This window comes from Salvelinus alpinus, chromosome 27 (genome assembly GCF_045679555.1).
Source record: "Salvelinus alpinus chromosome 27, SLU_Salpinus.1, whole genome shotgun sequence".
NCBI lineage: Eukaryota > Metazoa > Chordata > Actinopteri > Salmoniformes > Salmonidae > Salvelinus > Salvelinus alpinus.
This window is the reverse complement of record NC_092112.1, coordinates 22,540,382-22,558,426: the sequence shown is the minus strand read 5'-3', so window position 1 is coordinate 22,558,426 and position 18,045 is coordinate 22,540,382. Positions and strand designations below refer to the sequence as shown.

The 18,045-nt window shown below is 43.9% G+C and overlaps 1 pseudogene; it reads left to right on the top strand.

The window, feature by feature from the left end:
* LOC139555847 (mRNA-capping enzyme-like) overlaps positions 1 to 18,045 on the top strand; it is a 143,060-nt pseudogene that overhangs the window by 16,513 nt on the left and 108,502 nt on the right.

Here is an 18,045-nt window from a genome sequence, read left to right as displayed (position 1 = left end):
TGCAGTGCATCTCCTCATGGACTGCACCAGATTTTCCAGTTCTTGCTGTGAGATGTTACCCCATTCTTCCACCAAGGCACCTGCAAGTTCCCGGACATTTCTGGGGGTCGGGGTGGCCCTAGCCCTCACCTGCCGATCACGCACCGAACGAGCAGTATGGTTGATGCCATTGTCATGCTGGAGGGTCATGTCAGGATGAGCTAGCAGGTAGGGTACCACATGAGAGAGGAGGTTGTCTTCCCTGTAACGCACAGCGTTGAGATTGCCTGCAATGATAACAAGCTCAGTTCGATGATGCTGTGACACACCGCCCCAGCCCATGACGGACTCTCCCGCTCCAGAGAACAGGCCTCATTGTAACACTCATTCCTTCGGCGATAAACGCATATCCGACCATCACCCCTGGTGAGACAAAACTGCGACTCGTCAGTGAAGAGCACTTTTTGCCAGTTCTGTCTGGTTCAGCGACGGTGGGCTTGTGCCCATAGGCGACGTTATTGCCGGTGATCTGGTGAGGACCCACCTTACAACAGGCTTACAAGCCCTCAGTCCAGCCTTTCTCAGCCTTTTGCGGGCAGTCTGAGCACTGATGGAGAGATTGTGCGTTCCTGGTGTAACTCGGGCAGGTGTTGCCATCCTGTACCTGTCCCGCAGGTGTGATGTTTGGAAGTACCGATCCTGTGCAGGTGTTACACGTGGTCTGCCACTGCGAGGACGATCAGCTGTCGGTCCTGTCTCCCTGTAGCCCTGTCTTGGGCATCTCACAGTACGGATATTGCAATTTATTGCCCTAGCCACATCTGCAGTCCTCATGCCTCCTTGCAGCATGCCTGAGGCACATTCACGCCGATGAGGGACCCTGGGCATCTTACTTTTGGTGTTTTTCAGTCAGTAGAAAGGCCTCTTTAGTGTCCTAAGTTTTCATAACTGACCTTAATTGCCTACCGTCTGTAAGCTGTTAGTGTCTTAACGACGTTCCACAGGTGGATGTTCATTAATTGTTTATGGTTCATTGAACAAGCAGTGTTTAAACCCTTTACAATAAAGATCTTTGAAGTTATTTGGATTTTTACGAATTATCTTTGAAAGACATGGTCCTGTAAAAGGGCCGTTTCTTTGTTGACCGACTTTTGCTTAAAATGTTGCTTTGCAAATTTGCTTAAATCACCAGAAAGGAGGGATATTTGATAAGAAATCATGGGCCTTTGATCTAGCTTCTCAAACTGCGTCACAAATAGTTCACTATATAGAGTGCCATCTTGGACCGGAGCACATACGGCTCTGGTCGGAAGTAGTGCACTATATAGGGTGCCATTTGGGACGTAGCTTCAGTCTCAAGCCCACTGATAGCACAACACCATGGAATGATGGCATTAGATAACATGTTTCCTTATTATTATTATTTTTTTGTGGGGGGATTTATTTTGTGGTTGGTAGTTTATCTAGGAAAACCTACCCCAAATGTAATTTCTGGGTCGTTTCCCAAGCAGTCGGGAGGGGGCATTTTTAGTAGGAGGCTGTGAATGCCCCACCAACTCAGTGGCCTTGTGGTGGGTTGTGAGTTCGATCCCTGGCAGAGTCGCACCAAAGAATGTAAAAATGTGACTCGATGTGTCTCTGCTTGACACTCAGCATTAGGAGATAGATTAGCAGTAAGGACCTGCGATAGACTAGAGTCCAGAAGGTGTACTTGTACATCAAGCTGCATCACGCTACAGAAATGTTCCTATGAGCCGCTCCGGCTCGTGCAGGGCTACTTACTGTGAATGCCCCCTAAAGTCCCAACCTGTTGTCATGTTCTCACTCACACCTGTTAACTGCCACATAGACAGAAGTTGGACTTTTCTATAAAAGCTGAGAGCCAACTCTGTTTGTTGGGCATTTAACTCTGAACTATTTGAATGATTGTTGATTGCTCTATTTTTGCAAATCTTATAATAAAACTTTATTATAAGAAGAATCTTTGAAGAATCTACAGTCTCTCTTTTTAAAATGTCCATGACAGCTGACAGAGCTTGAGGATCTGCAGAGAGAAATAGGAGAAACTCCCCAAATACAGGTGTGCCAAGCTTGTAGCGTCATAACCAAGAAGACCCCAGGCTGTAATCGCTGCCAAAGGTGCTTCAACAAAGTACTGAGTAAATGGGCAGAATTATTTTGTAAATGTGATATTTTACTTGTTTTTTTTATAAATTGCAAAAATGTCTTAACCTGTTTTTGCTTTGTCATTATGGGGTTTTGTGGGAAGATTGTTTTTTTTTTAAATACATTTTAGAATAAGGCTGTAACACAAATGTGTTAAAAGTGAAGGGGTCTGAATACGTTCCGAATGCACTGTATACCTTCTGGTAGCACTGTGTGTGTGACCCACTCTTATACAGGTTGGCATTTATTGTCATGAGTCTTGCCCTGGAGGCAGCTTTGCAGCGCTGTCACTAGCTGGCACAGCCACAAAGTCATAAGGTCTTTAAACCTAACCTTAACCACAAGGCTAACCCTAATGCCTAACCTTAAATGAAGACCAAAAAGCAAATTTTTTTTGTTTTCATGATTTTTTGACGATATAGCCAATTTGAACTTTGCAGCTGGCCCATCTAGCAGAAATCACCACGTTCTGCCTCCAGGGCAAGATCCATGACAATAAATGTCTTAATGAATTTGTATATTTCAGAGTGTTGTGCTATTAAGATTAGGCTTGCACATTTTGGGGAATATTCAGAGGTGGAAACTTTCCTTGGGAATTAATGGAAATATATGCAAATTTAAAATTAATACAATGTAAATGTAGATTTTTTTATTTTTTGCATTGGATATGCTTACCATATTAGATGGAGACAGAAACAAACTTTATTGAATGATCCCCAGTGAGCCATCGCATCTCCCAAAAATGTTTTCAACATACATCTATCTGTAAAATGATAGTCTAGAAACTAAAGCTTTGTTTGTCTTCATCACAGGCTTCCATGTCTTCTCCCTGGACCTTCTCAATGTCCACCTCTTGAACATCAGACTCTGAGGCCTCATCTTCACTGTCACTTTCCAACCTTGTTGAGGATGGCTCGTTGTCAGGCTCAAAAAGCCTCGCATTTGCCCGGATGGCCACCAATTTTTCATCCCTTGTATTGGTCAGCCTGTTGCGTGCTTTTGTGTGTGTGTGTGTTCCCAAACAAGGACCAGTTGCGCTCTGAGGCGGCTGATGTTGGTGGGATATGGAGGATGATGGAGGCAACAGGGGAAAGAGCCTCGGATCCACAAAGTCCCTGATGAGATATGTTGGCACGACTGCCATATTGCATCTCCATCCCAAAGCCCTTGCTTGGAAGTGTACTTCGTCAGACTGCCAAAAACCTTGCCCTCATCCAGGCCAAGGTGGCGAGACACGGTAGTGATGGCACCATAGGCCTTGTTGATCTCTGCACCAGACAGGATGCTCTTGCCAGCATACTGCACTTAGGGACCAACATGTACGCTGTGGTGTGTATGGGGTTCAGGCAGAAGTCTTCACGATTTTTGATGTTTCAGAACTGCAGTTTCCTCTGCTTGGAGCAACAATGAAGTGGGCAGGGCAGTACGGATTTCTTCTCTAACATCTGCAAGCAAGGTCTGAACATCAGACAGGATTGTCTCCCTCAATCCGTGCAATGGCTACTGCTATAGGTTTCACGCTGCTAACCACTCCCAAAATACATCATCCAGGAGGATCCTCTTGATGGGGCTATCCATATCAGCAGACTGATGTGGCCATTTCTTGGAGTACTCCTTCCCCTCCAGGAGATTGTCAAACATGATGACAACACCACTCCAACGGGTGTTGCTGGGCAGCTTCAATGTGGTGCTCTTATTCTTCTCACTGCTTGGTGAAGTAGATTGCTATAACTTAATGACTCTTCACATACCTAATAATTTCCATGGCTCTCTTGTAGAGTGTATCCATTGTTTCAGTGCAATGATGTTCTTGAGGAGCAGATTCTATGCATGAGGAGCACAGCCAGTCGGTGTGACGTTTTGGGTAGGATTCCTCCACTTTAGACCAAGCAGCCTTCATTTTCGCATCATTGTCTGAACTTCTGTGGTTCAAGGTCATTGACTGCCTTCAGCTCATCTGCAATTCTGAGACTGGTGCGTCTGTTGTCCCTTGTGTCTGCTCTTGTAGAATACTGGTTGGTGGGTGAAGATGATGTAGTTAATTATTCCTTGCCCACAAACATTTGACCACCATCAGAAATGATTGCAAGTCTGCTTTCTCTATGATTTGCTTGACCTTAATTTGAACTCGGTTGAACTCTGCATCCAGCAAATGAGTAGATAAAGCATGTTTGGTTGGAGGGGTGTATGCTGGGCGAAGAACATTCAGAACTCTCTTCCAATACACATTGCCTGTGAGCATCAGAGGTGAACCAGTTGCATACACAGCTCGAGCAAGACATTCATCAGCATCTCTGACTACGTTCCTTCATTGAGTCAAAAAAACTTCTGATTTCAGGCATCCATAAGCTGTTGCTATCGATAAGGTGTCTGATTCATCATGTTCACCTCGAATAGAAGTAGAGGGACTTTTGTCAAAGGTTGCTTGTTATGAGTGCTGAGGGAACTTTATGCACTTGGCCAGATGATTCTGCATCTTTATTGCATTCTTCATGTATGATTTGGCACAGTATTTGCAAATGTACACAGCTTTTCCTTCTACATTAGCTGCAGTGAAATGTCGCCACACATCAGATAGTGCCCGTGGCATTTTCCTGTAGAAATGAGTTAAACAAAAAAAATACAATTCCATGTACAGATAAATAGTTAAGCAGTTAGATTAAACAACTCCTTTGTGAGATGTTTCAAAATGAAACGTATGGAAACAGGTGAATTAACACTCAGTTAGCAGGCTCAAACCCACATGGTAGAAAAAAACTAACTAGCAGAAATTGCTAACAAGTTAGAAATTATTTAAACACTTTGCTGTAATCATGTATATCATATAAAATATATTCACCCCACCCAGTATTGTCATCAAAACTTACCAGAAAGCATGTAGTCCTTGGCTCAGACAGTTATGGTAGTGTGGGCTCAATAGCATCTCATGAGTGTGCAAGATCTTGAGAATCAGCTGCACGTGATGGAATAATGCATTGTGCATGCAGAGTTGCAATGCCATTGAATTGGGGATGGTTTAACCAACATATGCCACACGACCTAGAATTGCCTTGTGTGACCCACAAAAAAGGTTCACTGTTATAAGCTAACTTTTTTTTTTTAATGAATTTAAGCAAAATTGCCCAAATTCCAGGGCTTAACTTCCCATGGGAAATTTACCGGAGAGTTTGCGACCCTTTGGAACCGTAGTTAAGAGACACCAGGGCAGAACACAGCCTGTTATTTCTCCAGTAAAATGGCTGTTCTGCTAGACATATGGAGTAATTGTGTTGTTTCAGCTCTAAAGCGGCATAAGAGAAGACTATCACTTCAAAGTTTATTACGTTTTCTGAATTTCCAGTCCCTTATGCTCTAAGCAGTTGATTAAAACATGTTTTATTGTGTATGTGCCAGGTTTCTGCCAGATGTGACGCTTGGCATTCAGGCCAAAGAGTTCAATCTCGGTTTCATCAGACAAGAGAATCTTGTCCACATGGTCTGAGTCCTTTAGGTTACTTTTGGCTTCTGTCTGGACACCCAACCATTAACCTCTCTTGGGTAGGGGGCAGTATTTTCACGTCCGGATGAAAAGCGTGCCCAAAGTAAACTGCCTGTTACTCAGGCCCAGAAGCTAGGATATGCATTTAATTGGTCGATTAGGATAGAAAACACTAATGTTTCTAAAACTGTTAAAATTATTTCTGTGACTATAACAGAACTGATATGGCAGGCAACCCCGAGGACAAACCATCCCATTTTTTTTTTTTTTTTTTCAGTCTACCACTGTTTTTAATGGCTGTCACTTTTATTATACGGCGACATCCTCCCAGATTGCAGTTCCTAGGGCTTCCACTAGATGTCAACAATCTTTTGAAAGAGTTTCATGCTGATTTTTGGAAAAATTTGCCAGAAATTGTAGTTTTTCTAGGTGGCTCCCATTTTGGCTGTAGTGTTTCCAAGCGCGTGAAAGGGCTCGTTCTTTGGTATTTTCTCCGGTAAAGACAATAACGATTCTCCGTCTTACATTTTATCGTTTATTTACGTATTACGCTACCTAAGGTTTGATTATAAACATTGTTTGACTTGTTTGGAAGAGTTTATTAGTAATGTTTGGGTTTCATTTTGTATGCATTTTGATGGAGGGAAACTGGGTGGATTATTGACTGAAGCACGCCAGCTAAACTGAGTTTTTATGGATATAAAGAATGACATTATCGAACAAAAGGACCATTTGTGATGTATCCGGGACCTTTTGGAGTGCCAACAGAAGAAGATCATCAAAGGTAAGGCATTTATTATATCGCTATTTCTGACTTTCGTGGCGCACTTGCCTGGTTGAAATATGTTTTTCATGATTTTGTATGCGGGGCGCTGTCCTCAGATGATCGCATGGTGTGCTTTCACCGTAAAGCCTTTTTGAAATCTGACACAGTGGCTGGATTAACAAGAAGTTAAGCTTTATTTTTTATGTATTACACTTGGGATTTTATGAAAGTTAAATATTTATAATTCTGTAGTTTGAATTTTGCGCTCTGCAATTTCACCGGATGTTGGCCAGGTGGAACGCTACCGTCCCACCTGCCCATAAGAAGTTAAAGGCCTGATTGATGGAGTGCTGCAGAGATGCTTGTCCTTCTGGAAGGTTCTCCCATCTCCACAAAGGAACTCTGCTCTGTCAGTGACCAAGAACCCAAGAAGGGTTCTTGGTCACCTCCCTGACCAAGGTCCTTCTCCCCCGATTGCTCAAGGAATAGTTTGTGGTTCCAAACTTCCATGTAAGGATGATGGCTACCACTGTTTTCTTGGGACCTTCAATGCTGCAGAATTTTTTTTAGTACCCTTCCCCTCGGAGCTCTACGGACAATTTCTTTGAACCTCATGGCTTGGTTTTTGCTCTGACATGCACTGTCAACTGTGGGACCTTATATAGACAGGTGTGTGCCTTTCCAAATGATGTCCAATTAATTGAATTTACCACAGGTTGACTCCAATCAAATTGTAGAAACATCTCAAGGATGATCAATGGAAACAGGATGCACCTGAGCTCAATTTCGAATCTCATGGCAAAGTGTCTGAATACTTATGGAAATGTATTTTTTTTAAATGTATACATTTGCAAAAAATGATGGTGTATTGTGTGTAGATTGAGTTTTTTTATTTATTTAATGCATTTTAGGATGTCTGTCTGTAACGTAACAAAATGTGAAAAGTCAAGGGGTCTAAATTTCCCGACTGCACTGTATAGTCTTGCATGATGTCTACTTTGAAGCTAATTCACATTTTTGAATCTGAGACTAAAGAGCTGAATATATTGATTAAAGTCCGCTTGTCCTAGAGAGATTCAAAACATCATGCCGTGGTAAGCCTACACGAAACACAGCCCTTATTTTAAGTGTTTCTAAAATTCTCTATGGGAAAAATGAATAGAACCGTTTCCCTGTTTGACCGCTAGGTTTTACAGGTATTATGACACCTCCACTGTGGGGCTCTATACAGCTGTGCTTCACCTGAAGTCTTGAACGTGAACTAAAGCGTTCAGTGGATTTAGCTGTTTTCTATCTCTAAGGGCAGCTAGGCTCCTTGTCTCCCTGGTATTTAGCTTCCATTCCTCACTGAGAATAGGCAGGCATGTTGGGGTGAGCAGCACATGCCTCTATGGCAATATCTGACTGCGCACATCACTGAGATCCCTGGCTTAATTTCTAGTTCATCTTCCAGGCCTATTAGTCAGGACTGTTAGTATTCAGCTAACATTGATCCCCTACACTGCCCCCCTGGCTTTGAAACGTTTTCGATTAGCCCTGCGCACTTGAATGGCAGCGCTGCTCGGGTTGTGTGGAGATTGATGGCTGCAGTTGCAGAGTGTCAGGCCCGAGGCAGCTAGAAGAGTAGCCATGGGCTGTGGTCATCTCCCACGTCATCCTCACCCATTTAGAATGGAGCAGACAGACGCAGACATTCTTTTCAATCACTTCTCCTGCCTTGTACTTGTACATCAAACTGCCCTACTTATTATTAACCTGGAGGCTAAGGTTGTAGGCATGAAGTTTTTAGTATTCTGGCTGTCTACATCGAAACACTTTCTCTCGCTACGCTGGTGAATATTTCATGAAGCAAGGCAGTCAGTTTGAGAAATGTTACTTATCACTGCTTTAATTTCCTGAAGGAAGGAGGGTGGCGAGCGGTCAAAGTGGAGACCTGGCATCTCCAAGAAGTGACTGTCTATTTGGCTCTCTTCAGCTACCAACTCTTGGTCAATTTCACTGATGGGGTCCTTAGCGCTCTGGGTATTTTCTAGGAACAGCCCTAGACGCTCCCAATTATAGAAGTCAGAAGAATTAGGCCCACCTATTTCATTTAGGACAATTCCCTCAGCCGGTACAGAGAGGGGTCCTCCTTTATTATTTTCATTACAGCAATGGCTGATGACAGGCCGTTCTTAGAGCAGATTGATGTTTTCCAGAGCCAGAGTGGGTTTCCATCAAACAACTTGTCTGTGACCCAAATGGCACAATATTCCCTACATAGTGCACTACCTTTGACCAGAGCCACAGAGCTCTGGTCAAATGTAGTGCACTATACAGTGCATTCGGAAAGTATTCAGACCCCTTGACTTGTTCTACATTTTGTTACGTTACAGCCTTATTCTAAAATTGATTGAATAACCTTTTTTCCCTCATCAATCCACACACTACCCCATAATGACAAAGCAAAAGCAGGTTAAGAAATTAATGCAAATTGATAAAAACCAAAAATGTATTTACATAAGTATTCAGACCCTTTGCTATGAGACTTGAAATTGTGCTCAGATGTATCCTGTTTCCATTACCGAAACATTTCTGCAGCATTTGAAGGTCCCCAAGAACAGTGGCCTCCATTATTCTTAAATTGAAGAAGTTTGGAACCACCAAGACTCTTCCTAGAGCTGGCCAAACTGAGCAATCGGGGGAGAAGGGCCTTGGTCAGGGAGGTGACCAAGAACTTGATGGTCACTCTGGTAGAGGTCCAGAGTTCCTCTGTAGATATGGGAAAACCTTCCAGAAGGACAACCATCTCTGCAGCACTCCACCAATCAGGCCTTTATGGTAGATGGCCAGATGGAAGCCCATCCTCAGTAAAAGGCACATGACAGCCCACTTTGGAGTTTGCCTAAAGGCATCGAAAGGACTCTCAGACCATGAGAAACAAGATTCACTGGTCTGATGAAACCAAGATTTAACTCTTTGGCCCTAACGCCAAGCTTCACGTCTGGAGGAAACCCGGCACCATCCCTACGGTAAAGCGTGGTGGTGGCAGCATGTTGTGGGGATGTTTTTCAGCGGCAGGGACTGGGAGACTAGTCAGGATTGAGGAAAAGATTAACGGAGCAAAGTATAGAGGGATCCTTGCTGAAAACCTGCTCCAGAGCGAAGGTTCACCTTCCAACAGGGCAATGACCCTAAGCACACGGTCAAGACAACGCAGGGGTGGCTTCGGGACAAGTCTCGGAATGTCCTTGTGTGGCCCAGCCAGAGCCTGGACTTGAACCCGATCGAACATCTCTGAGAGACCTGAAAATAGCTGTGCTGCGACGCTCCCCATCCAACCTGACAGAGCTTGAGAGGATCTGCAGAGAAGAAAGAGGAACTTCCCAAATACAGGTGTGCAAAGTTTGTAGCGTCATACCCAAGAAGACTCGAGGCTGAAATCGCTGCGAAAGGTGCTTCAACAAAGTACTGAGTAAAGGGTTTGAATACTTATATAAATGTGATATTTCAGTTTTATGTTATATAAATGTGCAAACATTTCTAAAAAAAGCTGTTTTTGCTTTGTCAGTATGGGGTATGTGTAGATTGAGGGGGAAAAAATCGATTTCATCCATTTTCCAAAATGTTGAAAAGTCAAGGTGTCTGAATACTTTCTGAATGCACTGTGTTCTGTAAGTAATAGGGCTATGGTCAAAAGTGTACTAAATGGAATAGGATGCCATCTCGGACACAGCCCTTGTGTTGAGATGAATGAGAGCGGCTCATTATCTCCTGAGAGCCCAACCAGGCCACCTTCAATTTGCAACGGCTCGCCTGTGGGGGAACCACTACCTGCCTGCCCACGGTCTTTCCTCCAACCACTTCTTACAGCATTCCTCCATCTTTAATGTATCTCCAATCACTTTATTGTACAGGAGATGAAACAAGCCAGCTCAATGGCTTTTTGCAAATCTTTTTCCCCTGGCCTGCACTACAAAGTGCATTATAAATGAGCCCTTGTGGGTTGAAGCCATGGTAAATGCCCTCATTGATGCCCTTTTTATAAATATAAATCGGGAGTGAGTTGTGCTTGTGCATTCATGCACGACTGAGTAGCATCATCATGAAGGCCCAGTCGTAGTTTCCCAGTTGGAAGGGAAGCAAAATAAGGAATGGAAGGGAAATGGATGCAAGACATTGAATATATGCAAGTCAGTCAGTCAAACTGATGTTGATTTATTTGTTGTTGGATCTATTGCTGGAGGAGATTGAGCCCTTCACACCAGATGAGACGTCTTATCACACGATGCGTAGTACAGCTCTATCAGTACACCAACAACAGGGCTTGGTTCTTCTTTTGTTGTTGGAGATGTAAAATAGTGCCCATTTTTTGAAAGCTCACCGAGTGGTAATGTTCAGGGCCATTCATGTGGCTAGCAGATGTACAACCTCCATTTGTGGCAAGGTTTTGAAGGTCGTCCAAGTTTCTTGCGCAGAGATTTCGAGATCCTCTGTCCAACCTTCGTCACTCAAACTCTCCTGTTGGATTTTCTTATGCACATGTGCAAAAGGGATTTATTTAGGCATAACAGTCGAGTTAAATCGACATCCGTTGATGGAAAATTATCTGGCGAGTTTAAGGACAAATTATAATTTCTCTTGCGACATATAGAAATTCCTTTCTCTTAATTTATTGATGGAAAACCACATTTTTAGCATTATATTGTTACAAGTTACGTTGATGTTCATTAAGTCGCTTGATAATGTTATGGAAAAAGGGTTTATTGGATAAATGTGGCAACTCCTCTCTTGCTGCGGCAAAAAATAAATGTCGTTTTCAGACCTTGTGGGTTGGTTTTGACATTTTATCTGGAGATTTTTGTTCGACTGGCAACAGGGATAATAAGTGTTCACATTTCTGAAATATGAGCATTCAATGCTAGAAGCAATTAAGAGCTGTGAAATTGTCATGCCTTGGTGATGAGATTTATAGGAATTTCAAGGATTCTGGCGCATTTATTTCTGGAAGGGAGACTTGCTGATTGATTGCCGTTGTGCAGTTTGATCTTAATTCATCCTTGCGGATTATGCCGAGAATTCCTGATGCTTATCGTTTTAACTGCTGGATTGGGAGTCTTCAATTGGCAATGTGTCTGCACTCAAGGTGGTCCGGCAAGATTGGCTCTGCACATATTCCCATGGGTTTTCTGGGTAGTCAACAGTAAACACACGCACACTGTCAGTCCAAAGTAAGCATGACTTGTTTTTTTTCTCTCCATCTTATTGAAGTGACTCACACAAAACCTCTCGTTTATTCCACATCTCTCCAGCCACTCACCCTAGTCACCTCAGTGAGCATAAGAAATTCATTTCCTAGCATTGTTTCAATTTTTGCTGCTTACAAATATTTCAACAGTGTGCACTCCACTCACACTTCACCAATCTGAAGAAGTGATACAATCAGTCCTCTCTGGACTGAAGGGAGTTGGTGGTTCGATCTGTGTGACAGTCTGCTGCTTCCCTCCATGGAGAGAGAAAGAGCTGGCTGCTAATCATTGGGGTGGCTGAGGGGTTAGGAGGAGGGCTGAGGGGTTAGGAGGAGGGCTGAGGGGTTATACGTCCCAAATGGCACTATTCCTACGGGCCCTGGTCAGAAGTTGTGCACTATAAATGGAATGGGTCCATTTGGGTTAAGGAGGAAGAGCGACACTGGTCCCTGGGCCTCTAGAGCAGTGGTTCTCAATCCTGGTCCTGGGGACCCAAAGGGTGCACATTTTGTTTTTGCCCTAGCACTACACACCTGATTCAAATAAACTCATCAGGCTTTGATGATTTGAATCAGGTGTGTAGTGCTAGGGCAAAAACAAAAATGTGCACCCCTTTGGGTCCCCAGGACCAGGATTGAAAACCACTGCTCTAGACACTCCCTTATCTCAGGGCAAGAGCTTAATTTCTAATTTCTCCTCCTTCCTCCTCTCACCCCCTTCCCTTGTGTAGCCTAGTTGTAGTCATTTTCTCAAAAGGAGTAATCAATAGGACTGATGGTGTAAGAAGTGTTAGATTTGATTGTATCTCCTGGCTATTAAAGGAGACGGAGACACACGCTGTTGATCTAATATTGCCAGTTATTATGTTCTCTCTCTGTGTTGATCTGTCAGATGATTTTCTGGAGATTTTATTGCACACAAGTCAGTCCACACAGCCCAAACCGAGATCAATATACAGTACGAGTCCTTATATTAAAAATCACAATTTCTGTTGAATTTGATCTAACGTTACAACACTCTTAGAGGCTGTTGCCCAATACTGAAACCGTTTCGTGGATTGTAAATCCATTATGTGTACTGAAATACCGTACTATGTGTTCGTCAGAGGTCATGGCTCTCTTCTACCTATTCAGTATTACTAGTTTATGTTGAGTATGTCACTGGCTCTGAGAGTGTAAAGAGGAACTCAGCACAAGTGTCATGTACAATATGGCAACGCTTGATCATACACCTCCCAATTATTTATGTAAAATAACCTTTCTCACTGGTGTCAAATAGGAGAAATAGGCCCACACTCCTCTACCACTGGGGGTATTAGGGTTGTTTTGAGTGGCAGCCTTGCCTTGCCCTTCCTGCCAGTGGACTCTGCTGCTCACTAATGATGTGCAAAGCTGCTGGATCTGATCTGAGGGTCCCCGAGGGGGGTGGAGCTGCTGTCACTCAGGCCTCTGGGCACCACTGCTAGGAGCCAACACAATGGCCTCTGTGCATCATTAGGATCAAAGCACTGGGGGACAGGGCTGGTAGATGAGGGGAAATCAGAATCTTACAGAACTGCATTGGAGGGGGGTGGAGAACAGCAGGTGGAGAGGGATTTCTGCCAGTATGAATAAAAGGGTATTTTGAATTGTAGTAGGGCCTACATTTTTGGGAGCCATCATATTTTGGCACCGGGTATACAGCGTCATTATGATGCCTTGAAAGGGAGCGAGAGTGGGAGGGGAAATGTGGCTTAGGATCCTTGACTGATGAGGAAGGGCCCCTCAGAGTTAGGCTGCAGTGACTGCTTCTCCAGACTCACTACATAAGGCACTTGACAGCAGAGACATGGCTAATTGGTCAATTAGACAACAGGGGGACCACTTTAGCCTTCTGCAATAACTGTTGTCTTCTCAGTGGGTGACACATCTGTCCACTTTCCTTCCAAAATATAATGACACTCGTCTTTTGTTGTTCTTCTAGGAACATCAGCCCAATTTTAGGAAGGAGATGGGAGTGGTGTGGTTTGAAATTGTCCTTCTGCAGGAGCGGAGATATTGCCTCGTCTCCTCAAACTTCAAGTTTGCTGAAGCCATTGTATGCAAGGCCAGGCAGTGCTGCATTGTAATCGAATGGATCATTTTCAATTCACCCTTGTCACAACTGCAGTTTGTCTACAAGCTCTCTGAAACACATTCAATACAGTCATTGTGAGCTTGGAAACCATTCTCAATGTACAATGGAAGTTTTTTCAGAACAAATCATCTATCATTAATTAAATATCCTCCCATCTGCTTCACTTTCCTGCCAATCACTTCCTCAAATCAGAGCAAGTCATATTTTATTGGTCGCATACACATTTTATTTTTATTTAACCTTTTATTTAACTAGGCAAGTCAGTTAAGAACAAATTCTAAGTTACAATGACGGCCTACCAAAAGGCCTCCTGCGGGGACGGGGGCTGGGATTAAAAATAAAACAATATATACATTTAGGACAAAACGCACATCACAACAAGAGAGACAACACTACATGAAGAGAGAACGAAGACAACAACATAGCAAGGCAGCAACGTATTGTAGCAACACATCATAACAACATGGTAGCAACACAACATGGTAGCAGCACAAAACATGGTACAAACATTATTGGGCACAGACAACAGCACAAAGGGCAAGAAGGTAGAGACAACAATATGCATCACACAAAGCAGCAAAGCAAGTGTCAGTAAGAGTGTTCATGATTGAGTCTTTAAATGAAGAGATTGAGAACTGTCCAGTTTGAGTGATTGTTGCAGCTCGTTCCAGTCGCTAGCTGCAGCGAACTGAAAAGAGTTGCGACCCAGGGATGTGTGTGCTTTGGGGACCTTTAACAAAATGTGATTGGCAGAACGGGTGTTGTATGTGGAGGATGAGGGCTGCGGTAGATATCTCAAAGGGGGGATTGAGGCCTTAGAGGGTTTTATAAATAAGCATCAATCAGTGTGTCTTGCGACGGGTTTACAGAGATGACCAGTTTACAGAGGAGTATAGAGTGCAGTGATGTGTCCTATAAGGAGCATTGGTGGCAAATCTGATGGCTGAATGGTAAAGAACATCTTGCCGCTCAAGAGCACCCTTACCTGCCGATCTATAAATTACCTCTCCGGAATCTAGCATGGGTAGGATGGTCATCTGAATCAGGGTTAGTTTGGCAGCTGGGGTGAAAGAGGAGTCATTACGATAGAGGAAACCAAGTCTCGATTTAACTTTAGCCTGCAGCTAAAATTAGCTGTATGATATATGCTGAGAGAAGGACAGTGTACCGTCTAGCCATACTCCCAAGTTCTTGTATGAGGTGACTACCTCAAGCTCTAAACCCTCAGTGGTAGGAATCACACTGGTGGGGAGAGGGACATTCGTCTTACCAAACCACATTACCTTTATTTTGGAAGTGTTCAGAACAAGGTTAAGGGTAGAGAAAGCTTGTTGGACACTAAGAAAGCTTTGTTGTAGAGCATTTAACACAAAATCCAGGGAGGGGCCAGCTGTGTATAAGACTATCATCCGCATATAAATGGACAAGAGAGATTCCTACTACCTGAGCTATGTTGATTTAAATTGAGAAGAGTGTGGGGCCTAGGATTGAGCCTTGGGGTACTCTCTTGGTGACAGGCAGTGGCTGAGACAGCAGATTTTCTGACTTTATACACTGCACTCTTTGAGAGTGGTAGTTAGCAAACCAGGCGAAAGACCCCTCAGACACCAATACTCCTCAGCCGGCCTACAAGAATGGATTGGTCTACCGTATCAAAAGCTTTGGCCAAGTCAATAAAAATAGCAGCCCAATATTGCTTAGAATTAAGGGCAATGGTGACATCATTGAGGACATTTAAGGTTGCAGTGATGGGGGTACCTGTACCAGACAGAGGGAGACAGGCCAGGGCAAAAGGTGAACAGATCGCCAGGTGGAATCCAAGCCGCAGTGCAGCAGGCAACGGCAGTAGGTGTCGCACCAACTTGGGAGAAGCTTTTATTTCTGGAGGCAGATTTCTTGTAGAAAATGCCAGTGAATGGTCTTTGAACAGCAGGAGGGGCGCTTCAAAGACTCTTGCCACTTGTTGGGCCCAAAGGCCTCAACACCTTTTACTTCACACCTCAGTGCTACTTGAAGTTGTATCTGGTCTGTCATTGCAAGCCTGGCAGCTCAGTTCCAGGTTGGATGGTGTCCTCAGGTCTCTGCTGATTGTTTCCTAGAGCACCCTCCTTATAGCTTGGAAAAAGGAAACCTTGGTAGCTGTAATCTTTCCGGTTAATTTTGGTCAAAATTGGGTTGTAGGTTTGGAGTTTTGATTTGACAGATATTTAGCAGATGTTATTGCGGGTTTAGCGAAATGCTTGTCTTCCTAACTCCAACATTGCTGTAATATCTAACAAACAACACTACACACATCTAAAAAGTAAAAGAATGGAATTAAGAAATAATAGGACGAGCAATGTCTAAATCCAGATTATAAATAGATGTGTGTGTGTGTGTAATGGTATTTATGGGCAGTATGTGGATAGAATATATAGTATATCTGAAGAATACGTGGATAGAATGGTATATGTATAGCAATAGTTAAATAGGATTGCCTTGACTAGAATACAGTATATACATATGAAATGGGTCAAATAATATGTAAAAAGTATCTGGGCTTAATGACTGCAGCTTTTTCCTCCATCTCCTCTTCTGATCAGTGGTAGTGGAGAACAGCAGCGCTAGGACACGTCCCAAATGGCACCCTATTCCCTATGTAGTGCACTATATAGGGAAAATGGTGCCATTTGGGATACAACCCTAGAGAACAATCTCACCTCCTTGATCCCCTCCAGTGGAGGAGAGGTATGAAGGACTAGTACAGCTTCAAGGGGCCAGGTCCACCTTGAACCGTTTCAATATAAAAGTGACGATGAGACTATACGTCAGTGCCTGGACCCACAGTGTTTTAAAAGCCCTCCATTAAGCTAGAGAGGTCAGCATTTTTGTTGATTGTGTGGATGAGAAGGGCTATAGCCTACACTCTACTCAAAGCTGAGGGCCTTGTAGTAATCATGTGCACATGGCATCCACAGGCACTGTTCAACAGCGTACTGCTGTTCAGAACCTACATACAATGCCGAAGCCATTGCCTTTATTTTGTCAGTGAGTCTTTCAGATTTGACATCATGGAATTATACCTGATGAGCACTTGCATGAAATTGAATTAGACCTGAAGTGAATTGTTGAAAATGGGAATGAAGGGTAGAATAAAATGACTAGATTAGAGGATGACTGAACATGATCATGATTAATGTGTGTCTGTGTGTAAGAGTTTTAAAGAGAGCACTGCTAATGGGACACCAGGGATGCTGTTGTCCAGACTCCTGAGTCTTTGTCAGAGTAGCAGCAGAGCATGTGCAGGAAGTCAGTGGTTCTTCCAGAACAGAGCGTATAGGAGCAGAAGACCCCAAGGCAAGGCAGATGTGGCCCACCACTCCTCAGTCACAGGGATGAGGAGCTCAACGGACATCCTCTCTATGGACTAGTATAGCTCCAGCAGACCTTTCACTGGAAGATTATATGCCTCTTACTTTAACGCCACGCTGTTGTATCTCATAATTGGGGCCAGGAGTTTTTCATGGCCCTGCTCGTAATCCTGTAGCAGGTCAGAAGTGGAGGTGTCGTATCCAGCTCTTTGGAGGACTTGGTTGGCTATGAGAGTGCATGCCCATCTTTCACTGACTGAGAGGCTCTCTCATGAGTTCTCTCTCTGGGCCTGTCTCATATTGTCTGCATTCCAAATGCACCCTTTCCCCTATTTAGTAGTTTAGGGAATAGGGTGCCATTTGGGACAGAACCTTTTGTATTCCACACAACTCAGGGACCTGGATGCCTTCCAGAGCTCTCTGAACCAGCTGGTATAGATGGCAAATTAATTAGGTCTAATCCATATATGATTTAAGGCTTTTTTGTTCTTACTGCTGCTCACACTAGAAAATGCAGTAAAGTTGGCAGTGATCTGCCATCCATCTCTGTCACCAGTCCCCTCTGGGGAGCTGTACATCTGTCACCAGTCCCCTCGGGAGCTGTACATCTGTCACCAGTCCCCTCACCTCTGGGGAGCTGTACATCTCTGTCACCAGTCCCCTCACCTCTGGGGAGCTGTACATCTCTGTCACCAGTCCCCTCTCCTCTGGGGAGCTGTACATCTCTGTCACCAGTCCCCTCTCCTCTGGGGAGCTGTAAATCTGTCACCAGTCCCCTCTCCTCTGGGGAGCTGTAAATCTGTCACCAGTCCCCTCTCCTCTGGGGAGCTGTACATCTGTCACTGCATTTTATAAGGGGTTCGCATCGCCATCCAACAGGCCAGGCACGGCCCGCCTTTGTATCCTTTAGAAGTTTGCAGAAAAAGCTTGGTGCAGTCAGCGCTCCATGATTGCACTAATGTT